We start from the raw sequence: 26,088 nt of genomic DNA, 5'->3' as shown, positions 1-26,088 counted from the left end.
TAGATCAATGCCCCTTACATCCTCAAACCATTTTTCCCCAAAAGAGCTGTTAGGGAGCTGGACCCCAATGCAAAGAATGATGGAGAAAGAGTGGCCAAGCAGAATTAGTCTGTTGAGGCCAGGGTGGGGAGCAGGAGGTGTTGAAGACCTTCTCCAGACCCATTGGAGCAAACCCACCACTGCAAAATTTACCCCTAGAACTATGGAGGCTCCCAGCCCCAGCCACACATCCTAAACCCTGGAGACCCAGGTGAAGCTGGGTGACTTGTCCTTTACTAGGCTTTCTAGACCTCTGGCTTTGTTTCCAGAAATCAGTCAGAGGAGGAGGCATTGTGGTAGAGACTCCCTTCTGGTTCAGTGTCTCCCCCACACTTCTCAAGGCCACTCTTTGAGACTCAAAAATTACAGCTCAAAAAGAAAGGCTCTGAAGCAGAGGGGCAAGACAGCAGCCAGCCTTCAGTGTACTAGCAGCAGAGCCAGAGGGCCTTCCTGCTCCTTCTGCTAAGGGAGCCACTGGGTGGGGAGACAGGATGTTTGCTGCCATCCTCTCATATAAACCCTAGGCCATATCTGTCTATGTCAGTCCCTCGGCATCCAGCCTTCATCTTCTGGTGGATGTTTGGGGTTTACCTCTCTCCTCTGAGACTGTTTTAAACAAGCCCCTATCACCTCTCTTTCCTCAAGTCCTGAGCACTTCTAGGCAGTTGACCCTTTTTATAATTCCAGCCTCCCTCGGAAAATAACTCTGGTAGCTAGTTTCCTAGCTTTCTAGTCAGCCCTCAGCAGTTATCTGCAGCAAACAAGTCTCTCCAGCCTCTACACATAAATATGCCTGTTCAGAGATAGACTGGCTTAAGTCCCCATGCACACACATCATGAGATAATTACGTCTTATATACACACACATATCTCTACAGAGTTATATTCAAAAATGTCTATAACTCTACAGTCTAGACAGAGATAGCAGCATGTACATATAGGACTATAATTACTTATGTCTATTTTTTATAACTATGTGGTTATAAATAGATATGCCTATATATAGCGATAATAATATAGAAATATCCCCACAGTCATATACGGCTTTAAGTGGATGTTCTAACTACTGCGTATCACAATCAATAAGTATATATCTCCTGTTACATAATTCTAACAATATACATTTATCTATATAGCTGCTCATAGATATAAATCTGTCAGGATATCAAATGTCCATAAAGCCGGATGGCTATAAGAGAGTCATATATTTTCCTGTATATAAATCTGCTTCTGTAACTGTATATGCACAAATACAATGGAAATAATTATATTCTCCTCAGGCATAAATCTGTAAATACAACTACAGCACATTTAGGTATGGTTAGAGATAGAGCAATATTTTGTAGACATCCGTCTGTCAATACAGCCACCGGTGCCTCCAAACAGAGAGAGTTATAGAGGGAGTTATAAATAAACTCTCCAGATGTGAATGGATCCGTAGAACTAGATGTAAACATGACTCCGAGCTGTTCTTTCTTCTTCAGAAGACATTGCTGAAGAGAGCCACACCACACAGAGAAAAGGGGGCTAAAGTACTAGGCCAATAGTGTCCCCCACATGGAGAGTCTGGACTTTGGGGAGCCAAGCAGGAGTGAATAGGAGAGGTGGAGGCTCCCAACGCTGAAGCCCCTGAATCAGTCTCCTGGGCAGGTGGAGAGGCCTAAGAGAGAGAGAGAAAGAAAGAAAACAAAAAGCTGGCTTGAGTCCTTTAGCCAGGTCTTGGGTCCCAACCCCTTCACTAGGGAATGCCCAACCAGCCTGAGAACTCACTGAGCCTAAGGGTTGCCCCCCAAGTGGAGGTTTGAGCAGTCGGGCTCCATCCTCCCCTAGCCTCACCTCGGCATCAGTCCAGCCGACTGCGATTCAGATCTGGGCCTTTCTCTGAGGCTCCGCGCATAGCTCTGGCTTTAAACTGTTTTGTTTTATTTTTGCTCCATTGCCATTTTGTCGGGTTGATTATCTCAGGGTCCTCCACCCTGTATGCTCAAATTTGTGGAAGCCAGGAAGGATCCTTTAGTGTTTGTGTGTGACTCAGTGGATCGCGCATCTCGCATCTCTCGGCTCCTTTCAGACCATTTGGTTCACCGTTGTAAAAAAAATCCAAACCTCCGGGCAGGTTTGTGACTCCAGTCTTTGAGTTCTCCTGCTCACTGATTACGGCCTTTTATCTTTTTTCTCTCTCTCTTTTGAAAAGTTGGCTGGTGTGTGTTGTTATATTTTCCTTGTTGATCTTTTTTCCTCAGCACAGTTGTTTTTCGTTAGACCCGAAACTGTAGGGCGGCTTCCTTTCCCTCGGATTTCGGATCCCTACACATCTGACTCCCACTTCCCTCTAATTAATTAATTGCTAAAATGATCAGAAAGCTGTACCTTGAAAGAATGAGGTAGACTTAGCAGGAATCCGGACCCGGTCTTCGCTTCCTTTATGGAAATCGCTTGGCTCCAAGTTCGGAAAAGAAAAATCCAAGGCGCCCTAGCTCTCCCGGAAGGGAACGTCCCCGGAAACTGCCTGAGGAGCTTGGGCCTCACGCCGCGGCTCTTCCCAGTCCCGGGCGGCCATAAATATTTTTTTCTGTTTCCCTCTCGGCTGGCTCCTCTTCCTCGGCACCTCTGCAGCCCAGCGGCCCAACAGACTTCGGCTAACGCCTCATCCATCTCTGCCCCTGCGATTGACCCTGCACGTTTCGCCTCCTCTTTAAAAAGCAGGGGCTCCCCAAAGCCACTAACCACCCACATATGTGTGAGGGTCCCCTTTTTGCTTGCACAAAGCAAGCTAGAGAGAAAAAGCAGAAATGAGTGGCCTCCAGATCTTCCTCCCATTCTCTGGCAAGATGGCCCTGTCTGGAAATGGGGGGTCCCAGCCCCAGGCCTTACAGAGCATTTCAAGAAACTAACTTCCTACCTTCCTTGTCTTTCCCTTTAGAGTCTGTGTTGGTGATTCCTTCCTTCCCCTGCTCCCTCCTCAAAGTATCCCCTTTGGTATTTTATTGTGCTCCTGCTAAAGAGGGACTGTTAATTACTGTTTTTATTACGTTATTTATTGTTATTATGATTGTTAGAGGTTTGTTCACTGGGGTTAGGAGACTGCAGCCTCACCCAAAGAGAGTGGGCACACACATACACACACACAAACACACACACGCACACGCACACGCACACGCACACGCACACATATGCACCCACCAAATCCTGTTACCTTAAAGCCCCTGCATAACAATTCAAAGGAGTCAGGCCTTCTCCTACAGCAATGCAAACAACACGCTGCCCACGCACACAGCATTCAGGCTGAACACCACCCCCAGACCGATGCCCAATCCCACACACACCGAGGTTGCAAAGCAAAGAAAAAATACCTAAGAATCCCTTCCCTCCCAGGCCTCTTTCCCCTAATCAGTCTCTCTCTCTCTCTCTCTCTCTCTCTCTCTCTCTCTCTCTCTCTCTCTCTTTCTTTTTTTTTTCTCCTTGTTTACAGCTTCAGAGAGCTCAAGGCCCATAAATCTTGAGGGGCCTACAGAGCGCAGAGCACATTTGTATGCATCGTTAGGACTCGCTAATACCTAAGCCCATTAACGAGCGTGTATGCGCGTGGTTTCCGGTGTGTATTAACTTATAGTTAAATTCTGGAGGAAAGGGCATTGTGAATTAACATATACCAAATCCATCACAAGCTTTTGTCATATCAGATCAGTCAAAGAGGACTTTAGGGAAGCAAGGTGCCTGGGTCAGGGTGTGCCCACCTCCAAATTTTGTGCAGTCAACCTTAGAGGTCCTGCCCGTGCCGGGCTGTGGTTCTGGTCCCCAGATCAACCGCCTGCACACCTGCGGCTGAGTGGCAAGGCCTTGGCAGGCACAGGAGGTAGGAGAGGGAGGCCGCTCAGCCCGCTATCGCCTGGCCGTCCAGTTTCTGATTTCTGGAAGAAATTCGAGAAGCTAGTGGAGTCGCTGAACTTTAATTAAACCGAAGAGAGGACAGTGGGAAGAGAAAGGGGGCAAAAACAATTCGTGGAGTAGGAGGCTGGGATGCCGAGGAAGGAAGGACAGGGGAGCCTGGAGGTTTCTCTAGGGTCTGAACACAGAGTCCTTGCGCGCTTTTCCTTCTCCTTCCTCAACTACTCCGCCTAGCTGGGCAGCTAATCGCTGTCCTCTTTAAAAATAAATGGATAACGAAGAAGAAGGAAAAACGTAAAACAACAAGAAAATCTAATTTCATGGCGTGATTCAGCCAGGTGTTCCTAGTTCCAATGACTCAGGCTGTCTTGGAACCCCAAGGATCTGGATAATTGGGCCTGCACAGACAGAGATGGAGGATGCCAGTTCTAGAGGGAGGACCGGGAGTTGAAAGCCCATCTCTTGGGGTCCTGTAGAAAACGCCAAAGACAAAAAAAAAAAAAAAAAAAAAAAAAGCTGAATTATTGTATCGATGTGGATCGGTTTGTCTATTTAAATTTTGCAGAGCCGGCGAGGAAAGAACGGACACGGCCTGGCAGGTCTTCCCCGCTGCTCCTGCAGTGTGGCCAAGGGGTGCGGGCTGGGCCGGACAGACTGGACTGGGCCGAGCCGGGCTGGGGGAGGGGAGTGAGGCGGGCCCTCCCCAGGCGCTGTGAACTTTAGCTGGGCCGCCGCCTGTCAGTCCCAGAAAGCGTTAAAGGTGCAGCAGCCCGCGCCAGCCTCCGCAGCCGCCTTTGTACGCGTGATTTATGACTTCAATCTTGGTTCACCGAGAGTTCACACGGCTTTCGCTGCTGTTGAAGGTTAAAAGATGGTCTTCGCTTGACAAGTGGGACTATTGAAAATTCCTTCTTCTTCTTTTTTTTCTTTTTCTTTTTTCTTTTCTTTCTTTCTTCTTTTTTTTTTTTTAAAGAAGCGAAAGCTGAAGCTCAGGAGAGAAAAAACGGGGGGGGGGGGCACGACAAAGGTTGCAGGTGGAGTAAACTGTAAAGTGATAGGTCAGGAAGGTTTGTCTCCCTACATTTCAATTTTTTTTTTGGATCCAGTATTTGTATGTATGTGAAGGGGTTGGAGGGAGTTGTGAGCAGGGGATCTGGGAACCAGTTTAAAGATTTCATAGTAAGAGGCCAAAGGTACAGACACAGGGGGCGGCAATTTCAGTGTTTCCTCAGTAAATTATTTATTGGCTTGGGTTACCATCCCTAAGCTATTCTCCTCTAAAGACCAAAGCTAAGAAGGAAGCCAGCAAGGCTGCCTGTTGCCCAGTGATGGTAGATGCCCAAGTGAAGCAACTGGGAAACTCGGCATCACGTCCACTGTACTCACAAATGTAGGCAAAGATGTTTCTGGATCCCTTATTCCAACTGACTCCATCCCAGTGTGGGCTCAGCCTGAGACATATATTTAATACAAATGCAGGAGAAAGGACGTTTCACTAGGAAGGTGGAAAGAAGGCAAGAGCATTGGGAATTCAAGACCAATTGAGGCTACAAAAGATCCTGACTCAAAAGACGAAGATAATTTTAAATTCTCTGATGTGAGAATTTGGGGTTACGTTGCACACTTAATGTTTTCTGTAAACTGATGAGGCTTGGGACTGGAACCCGCTCCCCTATGTTTCTTACAACTTTTTATGTAGCTAAGGATGATTTTGAGTTTCATATCCTCTTGCAGGCTGTCTTCAAAGGTGTGTGACACCACACCTGGTTTAATGTGATGCCAGGGTTTGAACTCAGACTTTCGTGAATTCTAGGCAAGCACTATCTTCCCAATCTTGGAAATCCTTTGTAACTCCAGATCCTCTCGGTCTAGAAGCCAATCCATATAACCCAGTTCTTCCTTCTGGCACTTTAGAAAGATAGCAGCACCTTGATAGCTAAGATATCTCTTGATGGAAAAAAAGACCCTTTAGGTCTGCTGCTGCACCTTGGAAGAGCAAGAACTCCCTCCTTCTCTGAGAGAGAAGGCCTTCTGCTGTAAAGATCTGGTGGCTCCTTGATGTTCTTCAAAATTGTTTTAAACATATTTATCGAAAAATCTATCTGTTTAATATGTATGTGGGCATGTGTGTATTTGGGCCTGTGTGTGTGTGTGTGTGTGTGTACATGTGGAGGAAAGAGATCATTGAGAATATGTCTCTCCTCCCACCATGTGGTTCTCAGATCATTAGGCTTGGAGGCAAATGCTATCCCACTGCCCCCACTTTGAGGTTCTTTAAGATATTTCAAAAGCCTGATGGCACACCCAAATCCCAGCAGTTGGGAAATAGAGGCAGAAGGATCTGGAGTTTAAGACCAGTTCGGCAGCTACATGAGACCTGTCATTCCTATTTTTATTTATATACTAAATCTGTTAGTGTGGGAAATTGAGAGGAGAGCAGTAGAGAGTAGGGTTTCATGTTGGAATGCCTCACTACTTGGGGTAGAACCTAGGACCTCATGCATGCTAGGCAATCAGTCTGTCATCTAGCCACAGCCCTAACTCAGTGGATGCCTTCACAGGAGATCAGAAACAGGCTCTCAAATCCAAATTCCAGCTAAAGCCTCCATATCACATAGGGCCTACCTTTTGTTGGATAGGTCTTCCAATACAAGAAGAGGGTTTATCACTAGCAATCCTTAGAATAAGGGAGAGGGGGGTGGTTAGAGAGGTGGCTCACTAATGAAGAGCACTTAATTGCCCCTCCAAAGGACCCAGGTTCAATCTCCAGTGCCCACAAGACAGCTCACACCTGTCTATAACTACAGTTTCAGGGTATATGATACCCTCCCATAGTCACATAGATACATAGCAGAGAAAATGTCAATGAACATTTTAACAACAGACAGAGAAGGAGAAGAGAGGGAGATGAGCCAGAAGGATCCAGTTTTCTGGGACATCAGCCTTTCTTCTGAGAAACCCTATATATAATAGCAAATCAAGGAACATAGAACAGAGAATTAAATGCCAGAAATTCAGAACTTAGGCTCTGAAGTCGCTAGGAAGGATGGCCCTTTGGCCTCAGGAAGTACAGAAATGCAGAGTGGAATTGCATTTAGACGCTTAGCAGCAAGGACCAGGAAAACTTATGACTGTCTTCCAGGTTCTGGTAGGGAAGTATAGAAGTAAGCTTAATGGTCTTTGGCAATAATGGCTGCTCTGAGGTCCCCTTCTTACCATCTCTGACTGTTTTCCTAGGAAATAATTTCAGCAGCCTCTGCCTCTCTGAAAATCTGAAATAATTATGAATTATTAATTCATAATTAAGAGTGTTGGTTGTGATCATGGCTCTCCAATGGATCTCTTTGTTTCCTTGTCCTTTGTGGGGGCAGAGGGCATCCTCCATTAGCCCTTGCCCTCTGTAACAAGCAAACTGAGGCCTCGCTCCTCTTGAAGGCAGCTCTTGAACTTGGCCATTTGTGGAATGGCTGCCTCATTACAAAGCCAAATCATATCTCACCTCACTTAGTATTTGTGCTCAACACTAAGATTCCACTGTGTTTCTGAACAAAGTAGTGACTGGGGTGAGAGTCCAGCTGGAAAACCAGTTTGGTAAAACTCTGAAAAACTAGAAAAGAAAGCCAGGTGGCAGGACACCAGGTGCCAGGACACCATCTGGGACAAGAGTGGGTGTTCTGCCTCCCCTGCTTGAGGAAATGCTGCTCTCTCTCTCCCCTTCTGGGTCCCTGAATATACTTGTAGCCTTTATTCTACCTCCCTTTCTCTGGATTCACCCCTAACCTTGACTTCCAATGACTGGGGCTAGGGAGTGCCTAGAGAGAGGAAAGAAATCTCCATGATAATTTTCATCTAAGTTCTTACCTTTAGTGCACCTTCACTAGCATGAAAGAGTTTATTCATGCCTTTCTGTCTTCTTCCCTCCTCTGGAAATGTAGATAAAGAGAGGCAGCTCCTAAGAGAGCAGGAAGGAAGCAGAGAGGCAGGCAGAAGGATCCCTGTGAGTTCAAGGCCAGCTTAGTCTACATAGTGAGTTCCAGGACAGCTGGGGCTATGTAGAGAGACCCTGCCTCAGAAAAATATGAATAAATGAAAAATAAATGATCAGAGTGGCTCACCTGTTCCTCCATTCTATACTCTGAGATTAGGACCAAGGGAAACCCTCCATTCCATGGGTTCCCCAACTCTTTGTTCTCTTCCACAGTGTCAAGGAGGTTTTCCTACATGCCTGAGACCAGGCTGGCTCTAACACAAGATGCTTTCTAAAGGTCACTTAGAGACTCAGCCCCATATGTCTCTCAGGATTTGTCTGGTCAGAGAAGTCAGTAGACCATTCATGGGGTGATCCCTGGAGCACCCCATCCTCCATCCCCAAACTCACCTGCTCTTTCCCTTAACTACCCCAGCCTCCCTTGGTTATGCCACTCCCCTAAAGAGGCAGGTAAGAAGATGGTCCAGGTGGTTTCTTGGAGTGTGGTAGTTTATGATACTGTTTGATTCCAAATAGACTTGAGGAAAAAGGGAAGGCACAACTGTGCCCTGCATCCTCCCCACGGCCCCCTCCTCTGGACATTGGCTTTCCCGATGAAACAGTGCACTGTTGTTCCTGGACAACCATTCCCCATCATCTCTGTCCAAAGAGGTTGAGTTTCACCCTTCGTTCACCCCCATTAATCACCTCAGCGGCTAAACATCACCCAACCCCCTCTAGCTCTTTCTCTTCCTCTTGCCCTTAGTATTCATGGCGGGAAGGGCATTCCTCACTGCTGCCTGCTTCACAAAGACCCCTCCTCTGACCATGGTCCCTCCCCCTCTCCATCCACCAAGTCCATGATGGGCATTGCTACTCACTCATTGCTTAGGGTGCAGCTGCCAGCTCCATTCCTGGACCACACCAGCTCGCTGTTTCCACAGCCATTGCTGCTGCTCCATGCATATCCTGCTTATCCCATCTTTCTTCAGGGACCTCATCCTATCCATGCCCCTCTCAGGTCTTTCCCACTCTTCCTGTTTATACTATGCTTATATTCCCACCCCAGTCCAAACATTTCTACACCCCATTCACTTTTCTTTCCTATTCCTAAAGACATCCCTAGGCCTTTTAGGTGGCACTAAAGCTTTTTCCTCCCAACTCTGAGAAACAGAAATGCAGGATAATACAGTGGCTAAAACATAGGTTTTGGATTAAAATCCCAGAGCTAGTTGGGTGTGGTGGCGCACGCCTGTAATCCCAGCACTTGGAAGGCAGAGGCAGGTGGATTTCTAAGTTGAGGCCAGCCTAGTCTACAGAGTGGGTTCCAGGACATCCAGGACTACACAGAGAAACCCTGTCTTGAAAAAAAAAAAATCCCAGAGTTGCTATTTGCTGGTTGTACAACCATAGGCAAATAAGTTAGCTTTACTGAACCATCCCTAAAATGGGTATATTCACTGGCCTCAGAGCTGTTGCACAGATTAAACTAAATTGTATTTGCATAGATCCAAGCATGTGGCAGGGGCTTGATAAATGGTGGTTATTAATATCAGAAGCTTTTCGGGAGAAGAGAAAGTGTTGCTCTTTGGATTCCAATAAGAATAAAGGAATTGCCTCCTGTAGCACTCGAGAGCATGGGATAAAAATGACATGATCTTGCAGATATGCAGGGTTCTTTGCAAGAGAGCCATATTATTATTGTAGCCATACAAGGTCTTAACTTTGGCTTGCACATTGAAACACCTAGGGAAGGGGGGGGGTGTTAAGAAAACAAAACAACAAAAAAAACCTAGTGCCTGGACCCCACCTCCTGAAATTCTAATTTGGTTGGCCTAAAGTAGGATAGTGCATTTGGGGAAAAACTTTAAACCACTCCCCAGGAGATGCTAATGTTTGGCCTAAAGTTGAGGCATGTCCGAGGAAGGGATACAGGAAGATGAAGGCCTTTACTCTGGATTCTGGCTATTGTATTTCACTGGTGGCCCAGTCACTTAGGATTTGCTTTTCTTGAGATTCCAGATTTTCCAGACACTCTCATCTTTTTCATTTCCTGCAGTTATTAGGGTTTAGACAGGGCTCACTCCAGGAAGAGACAGAGAAATGGGCAAATTAACCTCTTAGTATCCCTTGCTCATCAGAAAAGCACATGGTCCCCAGTTACCAGTGGCAGAGGCTGAGGCAGCTTCCTTCTGGAGTAGGGAAATATGCTGTTGTATAGTAAATGGTGTTTCTACCTGGTTGCTACAATAATAGGCCCAGCAATTAAGATACACATTCCTGGGATCTTTTCTTATATTTCCAAAAAGATAAATCACTCCTTGGAACAGAATCTGCATATTGTAATTAACTAATAAATATTTCATGCCTGGCTCAAACTTTCGTCTTTTCTATTTAATGGCCATAAACTTGTGCACTGAGAAACAAGGGGTGTGTGTGTAGGGGCAGGACTTGCTGAGGATCTCCTGCATTAGCCTTAGGGGAGGTGACTGTCTGCTTTTCAGCTTTATTTATTTTCCTGTTGTCCTGTTAGGAAAACATTGCTCACCTGGAGAAAATCAGGTCACAGGTGGTAGATGATGTGATTTGGGATTGTTGGCCTCTGTCCTGACCTCACCAGGAGAGGCCAGTTCCCGGTGACCCTGGGGGCATTGGGAGCAGGAGCTTTGGAATTCAAGAGCCCCATGTTTGGAGACAAGTTTTGTTCTGCTATTCATTAACACAATGGCTTTAGGCCTTCATTCACCTGAAACTTAGTTTGTTCATCTGTTAAACAGGCATAGCAATTTTTAGTTTGTAGAGCTCTCATTATCAATGATAATAGTTCATAATTAGTGATACTGCATCGAATTCTCCCTGCACCACCCATCCCCCATGCCATGCTTACAAAACATTCTATAGAATGCTGCAAGGGTGGTGACTGTCTTATCTCACCTTATCAACAGCCCTATTCAGGGAGTGTCTTCTTCTTTCAGGTTATTATCAGGGTTTGGAAAGTAAGGGAACTGGGCACCTTGAAGCTATGCATCTTGCCCAGGGTCACTGGATGAAGTAGTTAATACAGATCTGCAGTCTTACTGTAGTTTCAAACACAGGTTCTGTCGGTTGCTAAACAGCTCCTGCAGTGTTAACTTAAACAACTAAGAAGCCTTAGTTCAAGGCTCAGTCTAAGCCTCAGTTTCTTCATCTCTGAGTTGGGGATGTAAGGGACAGGCTCTCATGAGAAGTCAACGAGCAGCCCTCAGCTCAGCCCTGGCACACAGAAAGTGCCCAGTAAATATTTGCTGAGGCTATTATTATCAGCACCACTTCAAGGCCATGCTGAGGTCACCATCATCCCCTCCCCAGGGCCATGGTGTCTCTTGTTCTTTGGCATTTGGGACGTGAGTGTGTGAACTTTCCAGAAGCCACAGAGCTACTCTTTCATTACCTCCACCGCACACACTTCAATACCCATGACTCGGAAAAAGGACAGTAAGCAGATTAGGACTCCATTTGGGGAATTAAATCAAAACTCAAGACTAACTCAATTTGGTTCTGAGGAGAGGGAAAGGTTAAAAGGGAGTGAGCAGGCGTCTGGTGTGCTCTCCAAAGTGTAATTGGTCTGGATCCCCCCAGTCTCTCCACCCCTCCAGGGTGGTGCCCAAAGGGGGCTTCCCTGGGGTGGAAGAATGGGAGAACTTCAAACCTAAGCAATTTGACAGATGCTGGGGAATAGTTCCAGAATACCTCCCCAAAGGGGACCCTCCCTCACAGCTCCTCCTTGCCTTAACCTCAGATGCTGGGACTTCAATACTGGGTTCAGACTGAGAGCCTAGTATGTGGGCCTCAATAAAGTAGGGGCTCCTACTGGAGAGAACACCTGAACCCAGGGTTGCTCTGAGTTGTTGAAGCACTACCGATATTGCTCTGTTTTCCAGTGTATCTATTTAGTCTAAAAGTAAGATGAACATGAACGCATAGAAGTGATGTCTGTGTAAATAGCCACCCATCATCATACATTTAGCTCAGATTATTCTGAGCTCTGTAAACTACAAATAAAAGACAATTCTTCAGGGAGAGTGACGATTTTGTTCAGCATTTTCTCCTGTGTTCTCAATATTCTCCACTCAAGCTGTAAATGACCACTGTTTTTCATTCCGCAAAAGGGGAAACTGAGGTTGAGGGAGATTAAGTAGTTCATTCAGAATTACAGATTAAGTGTGGATCCAAGGAAGATTCCAAAACAGAGACCAGAATCTTGGGGTGAGAGGGCAAGGAAGGGCTGGATTGACCAGGAAGCACTAGGCACTTCTAAACTCAGTGATCTGAGAATGCCTCAGAGCTAGGGGGAGGGGCGAGGGAGGACTCCTAGGCTGGCCAAACAGCGGGGCCTCAGGCGAGAGCGTCGCCAGCAAGTCCTCATTCTGCGATTACTGTCAGGGGACCATCCATCAGCACCGCCCAGGACGCTCAGGCCAGACTGCACGCCGCCCGCCAGGGTCTTTCCAGATCGCATTAGCCCTGCCCAGGGCACAGTGCCGCAATGGTTATGAGCGGGTTGCACTGGGCAGGGGCAGGCACTGAAAACTGAAGAACCATAGAAAGGAGTCCTCAAGAGCTCCCCAGCCCTAGTCCCAGGCTGCTGGAGAGGCTCAGGAGAGAAAGGAAAATGCTCAGAAAAACAGGGAGCTCCAGGAAGAAAGCCAATTGGAGCAGAGGGGAAGAAACAGCCCCATAGCCTCAGTGGGATAGAGAGGTTGAGAGTCTAGAGGCTAAAGGGCAATAGAAGTAGAGGGGGAAAAGAAGGTAGAAAGACTCTCAGAGGGCAGGAAAATAGCCTCACTAGCATGGAGAAGCACTCCTGTAACCCTGGCACTTGGGAGGCTGAGGCAGGATAATAAGAAGTTGAAAGCCTGAGCCAGATTGTCAGAGGCAGCAAACACCTTACAGATAATTCCTCCCCAGTCACTGCCACCCCTCATTTTAGGGATGAAGAATCAGACCAAGGCATTCCACACCTACAGACCCTCTCCAGATGCTGTCTGGGTTAGCCCTGACTCACAAGTTCCTTCAAACCATGTGTTTTAAGTATCTGGTTTGGTCTGGGCCCAGGGGATGACTGATAGTTCCTCCCCCAGAAGCTGCGGGATCTGGGAGTTGAAATACAGCTGGAGGGCTGGAGAGATGGCTCAGTGGTTAAGAGCACTGACTGCTCTTCCGAAGGTCCTGAGTTCAAATTCCAGCAACCACATGGTGGTTCACAACCATCCATAAAGAGATCTGATGCCCTCTTCTGGTGTGTCTGAAGACAGCTACAGTGTACTTATATATAATAATAAATAAACCTTTTTTTAAAAAAAGAAAAGAAATACAGCTGGAGGTTGAAGAAAAACATCCAGGTCCCACAGTGTGGAGCCACTTTTTGTGTAGCTTTGAAGCAGCTCCTAAAACTACATGCTCCTATAGCTACAAGCTCTATCTTCTCTGAAAACAGTGTTTGCTACTCAAGTAAGGATGGTTGTCTTTTAGGAGGCTCTTTTCTTCTGGGATACAATGTGAGTGTCTAACTCCAGCATCTTAGTTTCTGTATTAGTTCCCAGGGAAATCTGGGTTGGGGGTTTAGGACATGAGCAACTTTGTTTCCTATAGCCTCTTTGAGCCCAGCTCCCAGAAAGAGGTACTGAGAGGGTTTGGCATGTGGATACACCAGCAGCCCCAGACTGAAGACTCAGCTAATGGTATCAGTGTAGTAATCTTGTAGGTCATTTGTGCCATTATTGACACTGTATCCAGAATAGGTGTCAGCAAGAGGCCTTGGCAATGACTCTGTGTCTTTGGATTAACTTCCACATACATTGTTGCTCTGTCCAGTGCCATGCTCTGTGTCTGGCACAGAATACTTGCTTGTACAAATGGATGAATAAAGGACCCCAGAGGAACGATCAGAATCCTCAATGAGAGGCTGGAAAAAGTGACACAAAAAGGTTAACTGATTTACTCAAGGTCACATGTCTTATCTAGAGCCAGGCCAAGTTTCTGTGGAGAAGCAGTTTGAGACTAGAAGGTGTTAGAAGGGAAGGAGGCAAGGACAACAGGAAGAAACTATCAGACATTACCTAAGTGGTGCAGAAGAGAACTGCTCAAGAGCTAACTTGCTGAAAAAAGCAAGGTTTAAGACGGCACACCTTTAAAAACCATTCATGGAAGGTTAATCCAGAGTAGATACACAGTTCTACAAATAACACAGGGATAGTCAATGAGCAGGACAGGCCACTGAAGATGAGACAGAGAGAGCTGACTCTGAGGTCCAGATCCAGTCCCCAGACCTTCGACAACCTTAAATGCTGTGTGACACCCACCACCCTTGTCCCCTCTAGGAATCTAGAAAACGGAGGGACTGGATAAGGTACAAATTCACACTTTTGTTGTTCTTATTGTATTTATCTGATTTTAATAATTTTTTGAATAGGAAATATATAAACGTGTTTCAAAATTTAAAAGGCATCAAAAGTTATACTATGGGAGCTGGAGAGATACCTCAGCAGTTAAGAGCACTGGCTGTTCTTCCACAGGACCTGGGTTCAATTTCTAGCATCCACATGGGAGCTTACAACTGTCTGTAACTCCAGTTCTACAGGGGATCTGACATCCTTACACAGACATACATGCAGATAAAACACTAATGCACATAAATTAAAAATAAACAATTAAAAAATTTTAGAATGGTGTGAGTAAGTATGCTTGCCAGCCTCAGGATTCAGGGCTGGCAGGACCTCTCTCCATTATAACCACAGTGGCCACTATCTTGGATAACTCCCAAACATCTTGTTTGTTTGTTTGCTTTTTGCTATTCTTGGGTTGAATCTTGAAGTCACTGAAAAGCTGCACTGAGCTCTAGTGTTTGGGTATAGGTGGCAGCAGCAGATGCAGGTGGGTAGCTGGGGCATCATTAAACTAAAATCTCCAAATTGCCTCCCCACCTTAAGAAGGGCAGGAAAGAGAACAGGGTTCCTGACTTGAGGGCCCAGAATCCTTGCTAGGGTGTGTGCTTGAAATCCAGGCTTCTCCATACTGGGCTACCCCAAACTTCTTCCCCAGAGCAGCCCAGACCCTGTGCTACCTGGATGAGATTTACACTTAGCCAAGTCCTGTGGGACATAGCCAGACCCCAGGGTACCCTTCACTACCTGTCACATTGTTGGCAGAGGACATTTAACTTCAGTCTTCTCTCTCTCTCTCTCTCATGCATGATTTGTCCAGGAGGTCTTCCACCCCACTTGTGACCTTTCTCCTTTATTATATTTTCCTGATTTGGAAGAGTGGTGCCAGCCCAATCTGCTCTCTTTTTCCCAAACCCCACTTGAAGAATGCTGATTCCTAGTTTCAAACCCTTATTCTCTCCCAGAATATCCCTGGGCAGATTTATGGTTTGGATTAGGTTTTTGAGATGATTTCATGGAGCTAAGGCTGGCCTTGAACTCACATAGCAGAGGATAACCTGGATCCTTCTCCTTCCACCTCCAGAGTTTGTACCACCATGACCAGTTTATCCAGTCCTAGATTCAGTATCATCCCACAGTTACTTTAGTTAGTAAGATGAAATTTCAACCTAAAATCAGGTCTCCACCAGGCATGAGAATCCAGACTGTCTCTTGAGATGTCTCCCCATTTTGGGGAAACTCCAGCTTCACTGTTAATATACATTTCACTGATAGCCAAATCCTCACGTATGGACTGAGAGGAAAAAAAATAGACTCAAGTGAAGCTCTCTTTGCCTTCCATTTCAGTCTCTTGCCCAGGTAATCTCTTTCCTTGTGTTTTCTCATTAAACAGTTATCAAGCACTAATCCAGGTTCTTAGAATGTATTAGTGATAGAAAGACTCCTGTGTGATGTTTACATTACTGTCTGGAAGAGACAGAAATAGGAAGACACTTATTAACCTACATAGGGTTGGAAAGATAGCTCTGTGAATAAAGATGCCAGACTTGATAGCAAGCTTGATGACCTGAATTTGATCCCCAGTACTTGGTGGGAAGAGAGAACAGATTCCTGAAAGTTATCCTCTGACCTCCACACATGTACCATGGCATATGCATGCATGACTCTCTCTCTCTCTCTCTCTCTCTCTCACACACACACACACACACAAACACATAAACACACACACATACACACACCTATGCCTATACACACAAATAAACAAATAAATAAATGTATTTCTGGGCATGGTGGTGCACACTTTCAGTTTTAGCATATGGGAGGCAGAAGCAAGAGGATCTCTGTGAGTTTGAAGCCATCATCATCTACATAGTGATATCCAGGACAGACAGAACTACAAAGTGAGACCTAAATCAAATAAAAATGTATGATTTTTTTAAAATGATGATTGCATGTTAGAGAAAAGAAAGAAATGAGCGTGAGAAAGGGGCATCAGGGTAGGGGAACCCTGGTGACTTTTAGCAGTACTTTATGTGGCCTTATTGAGAACAGAGCATTCACACAAAAACTCAGAGAGGAAAGACCTGTGAACCTCACAAGTAGTGTGACCAGAGCATTCTTGGCAGACATAAAAGCCAGTGTAAAGGTCCAGAGGCCAGAGCACCCTGGCAAATTTGTGGCACACACACATGAACATGTATGGGAGAGGGTTAACAAGGAGAGTATGGCCTCTCTGAGGCAATAAAGGCGATTTGGAGTTGTGAAGACAACTGAAGGGCATTACTATTCACCCCTAGTAAAAAACAGAAGTGAGAACCATTAGACTTCAGGTTAAAAATGTTCCTTTTTTTTAAATTAAAAATATTTTTTTCTTCCATGGGATCTCACTGAGACTAAATCACCAATCAAAGAGTGTGCAGGAGCTGGACCTGGGCTCCCTACACATTTATAGCAGGAGTCCAGTTTGGCCTTCATATGTGTCCCCTAACAATTGGAGCAGAGGCTGTCTCTGATTCTGTTGCCTGCCACAGGTGAACTGCCTGATTGGGCCTCAGTGGGAGAGGACATTATTTGGCCTACTGTAACTAGATGTTCCAGGGTGAGGTGGTATGCAAGTAGGATTTCCCTTTCTCTGAAAAGGAGAGAGGGTGATGAGGGGATGGATGGAAAGTGAATAAATGCATTTTTTAAAAAAGAAAGAAAAAGAAAATAGATTTCCTGGTGATGCCTACCTTTATTCCCTGTGCTCTGGAGGCGGAAGCAGGCAGATCTGAGTTTGAGGCCTGCCTGATGTACAGAGTGAGCTTCAGGACAGCCAGGGCCACACAGAAAGCCTGTCTTGAAAAGAAAATTTAAAGATTTTTCTCATACAATATATTCTGATTATGATTTCCTCTACCCCCAACTCCCTACCCCATTCAGATCCATACCTTTTCTATCTTTCCTTAGAGAACAAGCAGGTACCCAAGGGATATTAAAGGTCTGACAGGGGTGTTGGAAGATACAGGGAGACAGGTAGAAAGGTGACCATGGGAACCCAGGTGAGAAATGGTGGCTTGGACCAGAGTGGCAGCCCTAGCTGGAAGGACACTGGGGTTAATAGGCACTTCTGTCTTGTCCTCTGCAGTATTTGTGGAAGGCTAAGGCTCTGGAAAGGTGTGCTCAATTACCAGCCCCAGGTCCACCCTAATACCTAGGGCAGAGTCCAGCTGGGGCCACATAGGCCTTGAGCTGCTGCCTAGGAGCAGGAGCCATTTGACAGAGGAGCAGAAGCAGCCTTGAAGCCAACCCGGCCACAGGCTTCCAAGCTAGGGGAGGCAGCTGCCTCTCTAAAGAGGATATGATGGACAGTTATTGAAGGCGCTCAGCTGGGGGCTCCACTCCCATCTTAATCTGAGCCGCCCTGGAGGAAATCATAACCAGCTCTTAAAAACATGTTAAGAGCAAAGCTGGTGTGGGTATGTCTGAGCAGAGTTTCAGACAGCTACTTAACACTGGGGCCTCTGGGCCTTTGATTCCTTACTCTGTCGCCTTGCCCTCTCTCCCTATCTGGCTCGTGTTTATCAGCCAAGTCATTTAAATCACGCTTGTTCCCTATAAACATTTCACTTGAAATGGCATCCACCACTTCAGAAGAGCATCTATCACAGCTTGTGGGTAGACTTGAGGAGCAGGGGGCGACAGTTCCCAAGCTCTCTCTCCAGCCCCACCACCATTCCTCCTCCACCCGATCACATTCTCAGGTTTCCCACTAGAAGACCAGCTTCCCCTTGGTGTAACTGGGTACTTAGTGCCATGGTTATTTACAGCGCTAGGATGGCTCCAGGCTCCTGGGAGCCACATTACTCTATCAAAGCTCAATAAACACACCTGTCTCCTATCCCTTAGCACCTGGTGACTACACTGGCTTAGTTTCCTGTGGGTTTACAGGAGAAACACAGGGTAGGAAGGGGGAAAGGAGCAGGACTGCACCAGCACAGGGTTGTCTACTGAGTTTCAAGTGTGTATAAGCCAGGCCCCAAATAAAATTGACCTCACTGTTCCTGTTTCCTGGCCAGATACCCTTCTTGCCTGAGGCAAACACTCTTCTTGGCAAAGTGTGGCTTGCAAAGCACCTTCAGAAGAGCTAGGCAAGATGAAGAACCTACCTGGCCGGAACTGGATGGGCAAGTGGGTTTCAGAGACTTCAGCTGGTTTCTGTATGTCCAGACCAGAGGCTGGAGGATAGAGGAATAGATGGATCCACTTCCAGACCACCGAAGACTCTTCCTCAGCCCTTCTTTCCAATTCTAGCCAAGTCTCAACTGCTACTCTGAAGCCCCTATTGGCTTTTGGAGCTGGGGTGGGAATCGTATGGCTTCTTTCCCCAGTTACATTTCTTCAGTTAGTGTTGCATGATGGGAAGGGCTTCCCAAAGGCCTGCGATACCTCCGATACCTCCTCGGTTCCACACTTGTGATACTGACATCAGAAGGCTTCTGTGTGAAGCCCCCAGAGTCCAGGTGAGACTCTAGGAAGGTGGGGAGGGGGCAGCAGGGGTGAAAGTCTCTGTCTTTGGGGGTCAGGTAAGGTCCCTTTACAAACCAAATGAAGAAAAAGAACTTCTAAGGGGAGCTTATGACTCCATAAAATAAAAGTCCATAATTGGGAGCGATATCTAATTTATCTATTGAATGCCTCCTACGTACTCTTTTATCACTTAGATGGACAGAGTATAATTGGTGTGCTGAACGCCATCAATCTCAGGGCCTGGGCTTCCTGCGCTGGCTACACCTATTACTGTCAGATTATGACACTGTAATACCAAGATCAATGACATTTTAAATGTGCTCCAGTTATGGGCAATTGCTGACAATAAAAACAGTGACAAATTGATGAAACTTGGGCAGCGATGATCTGGTGTCAAAAATAAACCATAAATAACTACTTTCCAAACTGGGAGAGGTATCTGGGACACCTGCTTAGTGGGAAAGGCCTGGGGAGAGGTGAGTCTATTCTACCCCAGTGCCTGAGTTTTTCCCAAGGGAGCCTTTATTCTTAGAAACCATCCTCCAGGTGGCCCTGCAAGGTCCAAGCAGAAAGAAGAGACAGGAACCATCTTTAGGGAGGCCTGAGGCTCCCTTTAGAGAGAATTCTCAGCACAGAGACTTTGAAAAGAGTCTGTGTGGCTGCCCAGGTGGGCATGGACAGTTTGCTAAGTGGTCTCCACACATCCTAAACCAAGGAGTGGGGCAGACTGGCTGAGCTACAGAGCCAACACTAAAGCTGAGAGGACCTGACACTCTCTTGGACAAAGGCAGGCTCTATCCTCCAAACTGGCTCAGAAGACCTTGGATCTATATCTCCATAAGCTGGGCTTTCTTTCTCCACCAACCCCTCTCCACTTGAAGGTGACCCTGTGCCTTTGGCTAGCTGAGATATGTTGGGTTACTCACAGTGAACCTCTTTAGTTTTGAGGAATTTCTTTTATTGATAACATTGCTCTTACTATGTCTTGTATTTATTAACATTTTGATAAGGCATTTGTGTTATGGTCTTGTGAGTCCTGCTAATGACTGCAGAGATGAGAGGACCACTGGAGGTTCTCTCCTTCCACCATGGATGGAATTCAGCTTGCCAGGCTCATGAATCTCTCTGGCTTACTTTCTACTAAGGGCTCTGTTACACAGTAGTATCACAAAGATCACCATCACCAGGCTTTCTTGTGCAACTATTACATGCCAAGCTCTGTTCCTGGTGTCTCTCACACGTATTATTTTTAATTCCTACAGCACCTTGTGAGATGCATATTATTTCTCAAATTTTGAAAGTGAGGACAGAGGTATAGAAATAGTAACTTGCGTAAGAGACAGAGCAAGAATGGAAGCTAGGATGCTGACACGACCCTTTTCTTTCCTTCTTTTTAAGATTTATTTATTACTTTCTGTGCAGGATTTTTTTTTTTTTGCTTGCATGTATATCTATATATTGTGTGCATGCCTCATGCCCAGGGAGGCCAGAAGAAGAACCCCCTGGAATTGGAGTTATAAGTAGCTATGATCCACCATGTGAATACTGGGAATTGAACCTGGGTTCTCTGGAAGAACAGTGCCTTTAACAGATAAGCCGTCTCTCCAGCTCCAATCCACTTCTTATCAATTGTTACTTCAACCTGTTTTATAGGGAACAGTAAGGAGCTCCCTTGAGAGCTTATAGGTAATTATGGGCAGAGCTAGGCATAACCCAGCTTTTCTGAGTCTCCTTATATTCCACACACTCTCTTTCTAGAACTTACAATAGTCTCCTCTCAGTTGTGGGGAGTGGAGGTGGGGGCTAACCCTTCTTTCACCCAAGTTCCAGCTGTGGCCTCCAATAGGCACCAGGAGGCCCTGTCTGCTTTGAAGCCTCAGTGGAGAGAGGAGGCTGCTTTGCAGCTGTATGGCCTCAGGCTAGCTGTGGGCCTGTGTGTGTGTGTGTGTGTGTGTGTGTGTGTGTCAGGTGGCTCTGAAAACTGAAACAATATGATACAAAGTATCTGACTCATGATACAAAGTATCTCACCAACCAGCGGTCAAACAAGTATAGCCTGGTACAGTGGTAAGAAGTTTTACAATTAAAAATAATAAAGTAAAATAGCTGAACATTCTAAAACTTGGGAGATTAAAGCAGGAAAATCAAGAGTTCAAGATCACCACAGGCTACAGAATCCCAGCAATCAGGAGGCAGAAGCAGGCAAAAATATCTGAGTTTGAAGCCAGCCTAGTCAACAGAGTGAGTTCTAGAAAAGCCAGGGCTATATAGAGAAACCCTGTCCTAGAAGTTGTGGCTTGGGGAAGAAGACCCTGTCTCCAAAAAGTAAAGCATATAGCTCAGAGTTAAGAGTACCTGTTGGGGCTGGAGAGATGGCTTAGCAGTCCAGAGCACTGACTGCTCTTCCAAAGGTCCTGAGTTCAATTCCCAGCAACCATATGGTGGCTCACAATCATCTGTAATGGAATCTGATGCCCTCTTCTGGTGTGTCTGAAGACAGCTATAGTGTAAGAATGTATATTAAATAAATAAGTTGTTTTTTTTTTTTTTTAAAGAATACTTTTTCCTCTTGCAGAGTTTGGTGGTTGGGATTAAAAATGGTTCCCATAGCCTCCTATATTTGAATATTCAGTCTTCAGTTGGTGGAACTGTTTGGGGAAGGTTATGGGGTGGGGCCTTGTTGAGATGTGTCACTGGGGTTTTGACGTTTTAAAAAGACTTGCACAAATTCCAGTGGTGCCCTTTGACTCCTACTCGAGGATCAAGATGTATCAGCTCGCTCAGCTATTCCTGCCACCATGTCTTTGCTCCACCATTTGAACTCTAACCCTCTGAAACCATAAGCACTGAGTTAAATACTTTCTTTTATAAATTTCCTTGGTTATAAAAGGATGTAGGTTCAGTTACCAGCATCCATATGGTGGCTCTATTACTCCAATTCCAGAGGATTGGATGCCATTTTCAGATCTCTGAGGGTACCAGGGATAGATGTGGTACAGACTTTCAGGCAAAAAAAAATTATTTTTGAGACAGGGTCTCACTATGTAGACCTGGCTGGCCTTGAACTCACAGAATTCTACCTGTCTCTGCCTTCTGGCTGCTGGAATTAAAGTTGTATACCAACATGGCAGGGACATTTTAACTTTAGACATTATTGTTAACTTCTGTTTAATAATTACTAGCTAAATCCAAGTCACAAACTAACAGAGTAGTCATACTTCATTGACAACTGCAAGAGGCTTAGAATTTTCTCGGATTCTTCAGGAAAATCCCCAAAGTTATCTACAACTTGGATGTTTTTAGGTTTTATGCTTGGGGGAGGTCGTCAAGATCCACCCTTCTTTTCTGATGGTCCTCCTCAGTGGCCCTTTACCTAAGGGACCTCCATGGATCTGCCTTCAGGCTGCCCACAGCTTGAAGCATCCATGCTTTTAATTGTCCACATTCAGCCCTGGACCTGTGAGAAAGACTGAAGGACATACCTAGCCGGGGTTTTGTTACCTGACTCAACAGGCATCTCTTCCCTGATTGCACCCAGTGAAGAATACCCTGACTAGCTAAGCAAGTCATGTGACTGCATTCCATGTTGCCCCTACACTCCTTTAAGTTAGGGGTCTACATGGCCTGATGTTCAGAATGCTGCTCAGTAGAGGGGGTGCAGAGAAGTAGTATTTTGTAGGCTACAGTGCTGTGTTAAAATGAGAAGCCTGCAAAAGTGAGCATGAGACGGTCTGATCACAAGCCTGCTCTGGTGAGTCTTTTGGTGACTGTAGGTGAAACGAAGGAAGACACCTTTTAGGATTTGAAGGCAGGAGGAACAGAGTTTGAGATTATTACAGGGATGAAGTAAGTGCACAGTACTTAACCATAGCCAGAAGCCAAATGATTATAAATCCATGCTATGGGATACTCAAGAAGTCAGGAAGATGGAGAAAGGCAGAGAGTGCTGGAGCCCAGGAAACCAGTGCTGTGGGCAATGGAAAGGAATGAGAAGAAGCCTGTGGTTGCAAGGAGACCATTGGCAGGTGCATGAGCAGCAGAGGGTGGGCAGAGGCTTGGCCTGAACAGAGTAGGTAGAGATTCAAGTAGCTTGGAAGAGTTTTGTTTTGTTTATTAGATTTTTCAGAAGGCAGACATCTGAGCCAGGGTTGGAGCCTTGGATCTCAGCAGAAGCAGAGCAGCTGCATTTCACTCTCTTCCCTAAATGAGAGACTAGATTGGTCAAGAAATCTCCAGGAAGCAATTGTGATCACTGGCTGATTATCTTCTTGATGAATACAGAATGGGCGCCAAGTTGAGAGTGTGGGTGTCTGACAAGGTCTTTATGATTCTAGAATTCCTTATGACCTCTTCCTCCTCCCCCTCTGGTCTGCCCTGGCTAGTGGGCTACAGGAGCCTACCACACAAAGGGCAGCAGGTGCCTGCTTGTGGGTGCAAAGGCTGGGCTCCACAGTTGGCCTCCTGGGAAAGATGAGCTTGAGTTTGGTTTGTGGATCGACTATGAGTTTTGCACCCAGAAAGACTAAATCTTCCCTTCATCCCATCTCTGGGTCCTGACCATCAGGAGCCTGGGATGCTCACTGACATAGTGGTTCTACACAGCCCAGCCTCATCAGTTGTGGAATCATCTTCTGGGTAACCCTGTTCCTCTATAGGGCTCTCCTCTTGAGGATTGGGGCTGTCATTCAATGAGTCCCACTGGGCTTGAAGCTTAGGGTTCATCCTGGATCTCTCAGCCTGATAAGCTTCTCTGTCAACAAATATGAAGCATCTTCAACAAGGTCTTGGGCCCTGTTCATGGTGCTGAAAAACAGCTTGCACACTGCAATCACACACACACACACACACACACCCCACACACACAGAGGCTTCTGTAGGTGACCGGGAGTGCCAACTCTCCTGAGTGCCAATTACTCTGTCCTACCCCTGCTGGCCATCACCTTGCACGCCCTGCTTAGAAGCCATAAAGCCTGGTTTTGTCATTGTCCACGCTGCCACAAACTTTAAATAAAGACTTTTTTTTAAGTGCGGAAAAAAAATATTTCTATGAGTTGTAGCAGTTGGACAGTGTTTAGAATGCTCTGAAGCTGTTATTCTTGGATACACTCACTTATTATAAATATGAAAGCGTGGCTGGGAGACCAGCTGAAGTTCATGATGGTGATGCCTCTGGGCAGGAGGCATTCATGCTGCCAGGGGGACAAAGGAGACGTTTATCTTAAATGATTTATTCTGTTTCGAAAACTCAAGAGAAGTGATGAAGAAACATTATCAGCAGCTTGTCAAACCTGAGGATACTGTAATGAACACCAGAGCGCTAAACTGGTTCGTTTTCTGTATTGTAGAAGAAAATCAAATTTTGACACACAGGCCCCAGTGGAGTCCGTCACTTTCCACACCTCTCACTTGGCCTGTTAGACTTTTCAAAAGCTTGTGATCACTTCCTCTTGCAACCTCTGCTCTGCTAGAGAGGCCTCAGGGCCCAGGTTCTCTAGCTCCAGACTTTGCCTATATCATCATGGCTTCTGTTGTCCTGCCCTGACTGCCTTCCACCTTCCCTGCCCCAGACCAGACACAGGATGAGTAGAGGTTAAATCACTGATTGTAGGCTCCTAGGTTCACTGGGGCAATGATGTTTCTCTTTGCTTGGCTTTCCTTCTGCTGCCAACAGCTAGATAGTTGCCTGGGGGGATTTTTCTTTGGTGGTGGTGGTAGTGGGTGCTATTTTTCCCTTTAGTCTGGTTTGCCTCTAAACTGTTATCAGCAAAGGGAGAGAGGAAAGATTAAGACCTCCACAGAGCCCTCCCTTCACAGGTCTTTTCAGATAGCCCAGCCCTGAGGATGGTGTGAGCAAGACAGAGAACTGATAAGCTTGTCCAGACTGGTTGGAAAGGACAGCTTAAGTGTAGTCTTGGACACCCTGTGACTAGAAGCAAGAAGTCTACCTAGGTTTGGCTGGCCACAAATTGCTGTCTGGGCACTAAAGAGGCACTCAAACTCTAGGCCAGAGTAGCCTTTTCCCTTCCCCACATCCTTTTGGGGAAGACTGAGAGGTGCCTTCCTTGTGTCATTGTAAAGCCCTTCTAGTCTAGGCTAGGTGCCCCATATGTCCTGCCAATGGCAAGTGTCCCTTTACCTTCACAGACATGTAACATCCCAGCCACCCATTTGTGTGTTCTTCTATGATGCCCAATAGGAACAGGACAGAAGTCCTATCTTCTTCGGCATAGTTGTAACTATGTTAATGAGTCAAGACAGGGAGTCCTCAGTACCCTGGCTTTCTAAGAGAAGACTGAATAAATGAGAGGACTGTCTTCTCATAAATCATGAGCTCCTTGCTAATGTCCTCCATGCTTTCATCACCTGGTCCTTTGTGCTCACGATGGTGTCTGGGCTCCATATCTCTCATCACAGTACAGGTAAGAGGGGAGGATCATTGCTTTTTCTCCCTCCCCCAATGATATCAGAAGAATGGGAAAATTAACCTTCAGTGCCCATATTCTCAAAGCTTCAAATGGTACAAAGGGAGGGAACCTAGTCTCACAGTTCTCTGGTGTTCTTCCTGTAGCCCACTGCCAAGGACAGGAGGACTCCTCTGGGGAAGGCTGCCTCAGGCTCCCTGCCCACTCACTTTTTTAAACTTTTTTTTTTTTTTTTTGGTTTATTCGAGACAGGGTGTCTCTGTATAGCCCTAGATGTCCTGGAACTCACTCTGTAGACCAGGCTGGCCTCGAACTCAGAAATCCACCTGCCTCTGCCTCCCTGAGTGCTGGGATTACAGGCGTGCACCACCACCTGGCCTGCCCACTCATTTTTGTCTCCAGTCTCATTGAAGGTCCTACTGTTTACCCTGTCTATCCATTACCACATACATTCTGACTATTGAGAGGGAAAATATGTTGTATTCAAAAGTATTTGTTTCTTAACTGAAGCAAAATATACAATCTATTCTACCTTAGAAACCATGTTTCTCCAAACCCAGTTTCTTCTCCTCCAGGACCTCTTGCACTAAGTTCAATATGTTTTGATCTTCAGTCTTTCTCCCATTACTCTATATATCTCTGTCGCATTAAACAGTTCATCTTTGTTCTCTGTGTTGTTGAGGTGTGTACTGTAGCTCACTATACTTGATATCTAAGCAAGTTTCATAGATAATTATCACAAGCCGACACCAAGAAAACTACACATTAAAAGTTTTTCTCCTCTCCTCTCCCTTCTTTGATCTAACATAGAATTCATTGTCCTGGGAGTGGGTGCTTGCCC

Source organism: Apodemus sylvaticus, chromosome 17, assembly GCF_947179515.1.
Source record: "Apodemus sylvaticus chromosome 17, mApoSyl1.1, whole genome shotgun sequence".
NCBI lineage: Eukaryota > Metazoa > Chordata > Mammalia > Rodentia > Muridae > Apodemus > Apodemus sylvaticus.
The sequence above is the reverse complement of the archived record's forward strand: the minus strand, read 5'-3'. Positions refer to the sequence as shown.